The sequence below is a fragment of the Pipistrellus kuhlii genome, unplaced genomic scaffold, assembly GCF_014108245.1.
Source record: "Pipistrellus kuhlii isolate mPipKuh1 unplaced genomic scaffold, mPipKuh1.p scaffold_m20_p_26, whole genome shotgun sequence".
NCBI lineage: Eukaryota > Metazoa > Chordata > Mammalia > Chiroptera > Vespertilionidae > Pipistrellus > Pipistrellus kuhlii.
In genome coordinates this window covers 5,760,641-5,763,217 of record NW_023425525.1, presented here as the reverse complement: position 1 = coordinate 5,763,217, position 2,577 = coordinate 5,760,641, and the positions used below count along the sequence as shown (strand labels likewise).

Genomic DNA, 2,577 nt, shown 5'->3' with positions numbered 1-2,577 from the left:
GGGCCCACCTCACTTTCCTTGTCTTTTTGCATGACTCTATTTGAAGACCTTATTTAACTGGCCAGCCATCACACACTTATTCAAGAAGCCAGGTAATAAATGTCTCTGAGTTTGTTCCAGAAGCAGTGGCCCAGCAAGAAGAGAAGGGTATGCTTTACCTTGTCAGATAATGTGAACTGTGTTCCCCCCAGATTTTCCGTTTTGCCTTAGCTTGAGCCATGCCTGGCTGTTCAAATGCTCTCATCTCAGATGTCTGGTAACATCTAATGCCTTTACTCCTTTTTAGTAATTAAATTCTACTTTCTACCTCTATGTTCTGGTTTTTTATTGTACTGATTTATTAAAAAGATTCAGGTTTGTTTTGGGGAAAGATTTGAATTTTTAAGGATTCTATAGAATGCTTGCTTTGGCAGCACATACACAAAACTGAAACAAAAGCAGAGAAGATTAGCATGGCTGCTGCACAAGGGTGATGTACTAATTTGTGAACCATTCCCCATTTTTTTATGGTTGCCAGAGGTGAGGTGTGTGTATGGTGGGGGGGGGGGGGGCAGTGAAAATGATGAAGAGGAATAAGAGCTACAAACTTCTAGTTATAAAATAAATAAGTCACAGGGATGTAATGTACAGCACAGGGAATATACCCATATGCTCAATAACATCATAATACCTTTGTATGGTGATAGATGGGCTACTAGACTTATCATGGTGAACACATCATCCTATATAATAAAAGGCCAGTGACTATAAGCGCAATGACCAGAACAACCACTTGACCAGTTGCCATGAGGTGCATTATTAATATATTAATTTCAAATGACTGATCCCATGTCACACAGCTACTGCAGCAACTGAGAGACAGAGCTAAGATTCACACCAGTCAGCTGACCCCAGAGCCAATGATTACCCTGCTTCTTGCCGCTTCCCTAGGAAGTCTCATGGATCATCTGACTTGATGTCGGCTGGTACAGAAAAGGAAACTGAGGCCCAGAAAGATGACGTAGCTTGTCCAAGGTCACTTGGATCGTGTCCGTTAGCGGTGGGCTCTCTCCACTCCACCACATTGCAAAACTCATTATATTCAAATAATTTAGCCAATCTATTCAGTAAAATTACTGCCACTAAAATTACTACCAACATAAGAGAAAGCAGCTTCGTCCCAGTCTCATTCTCCATCATTTATTTTTTTTAACCAGAGGCCTAATAAACATCGCAGCTGTGGCTTTGTTTAATCTCTTTTTATTTCCTCTCCCTGCCCTTAGGAGGGGGTGCCAATGTATGACAACATGGCTTCAAACTGGGTCAAGAGGAGATGGGGAAAGCTTGGAAAATATAGGTAGGATCAGTTCGTTCTCTCTCTCTCTCTCTCTCTCTCTTTCTCTCTCTCTCTCTCTCTCTCTCAATTTCTTTCCACTCCACTGTCCTTTCAATGTCACTGGGAATCCAACCTCAGTCTGTTGGGCTTAGGAAGTTGCTGGAGCCAAAGGCTGGTCTACAAAGAGGAGAGGAAGCAGACACACCAGAGTCTGGAAAGAACTTTGAAACCACATCAGTTGCTGCTTCCCCTTGAGAGGGAGAAGATCAATCACCCGTTTCCACCAGATTCATAGACTCTGTCCAAAAAAAGAGACCAGACAGAGATATTTAATGTCTGTTGCAACATGAAGGCCTGACTGTTGATTGAGACCAGAGGGTGATAGAAGCAAGGACCTGAGAATCAGATGGATTTTGTTCAAAGTCGGGCCGAACCACTGGGCTAGAGGTCTTGGGGAAGTAATTGATCCTCTGAACCTCAGCTCTCTCACCCGTAAAACGGAACACCAGAACACAGTGGACTCTCAATATTGATATATAGGGTGGGGCAAAAGTAGGTTTACAGTTTGTCGGTATGCAAAACAGTTATTTTTGTATTATTATTTACTAATTTTTGTATTACTTATCATCATTATTATTAACCTACTTTTCCTTACTCCTGTATATATTTAATGAGTTTAAATTGGAGTATTTAAAGTCATTTGGTTTAAAATAAGCAGAATAACCCAATTCCTGTGCATCTGGAATTCAATTGTCCAGCTTGGAGTTTCAAAGGCAATAAAATCTCTCTTTTTTTTTAAAGGTTGCTATCTTTTAAAATATATATGTATATAATTTTTTTATTTCAGAGATGAAGGGAGAGAGAGAAACATCAATGATGAGAGAGAATCATTGGGCAACAAAATCTTAATGGCTGAAGGTCATTGGGGTAGTCCTAACATTTACTAGGAGAGTAACAAGCTCCATGATGTTGGTATCCTTGAGGCAGTGCCTGATGCATTTAGTTAGACCTCTGCTAGACAGCCTGGAATGTGCAGGACCACTCACTTACAAGTGATGGTGTGCATGAATGTCTGCACACTCGTGCACTCACACACAGGACCGAGTGTGAAAGAAAGGAGGGGAAAATCATTACATTCATCTAACATGAGCCCTGTAGGTCTCCACAGTGATGATAAGTCTCCCCCCTAATATCCCAACAGGCTAGAGTAGCCACAAGCTCTTAGATAACGTATTTATTATCCAAACACTAGCAGATATTTT

General features: G+C 41.1%; 1 non-coding gene across 1 annotated transcript; it reads left to right on the top strand.

Moving 5' to 3' along the window:
• Positions 1-401: 401 nt before the first annotated feature.
• LOC118727887 lies at positions 402-504 on the top strand. Its single transcript, XR_004990716.1, has one exon. It is a non-coding gene; the product is annotated as a U6 spliceosomal RNA (small nuclear RNA).
• Positions 505-2,577: the final 2,073 nt, after the last annotated feature.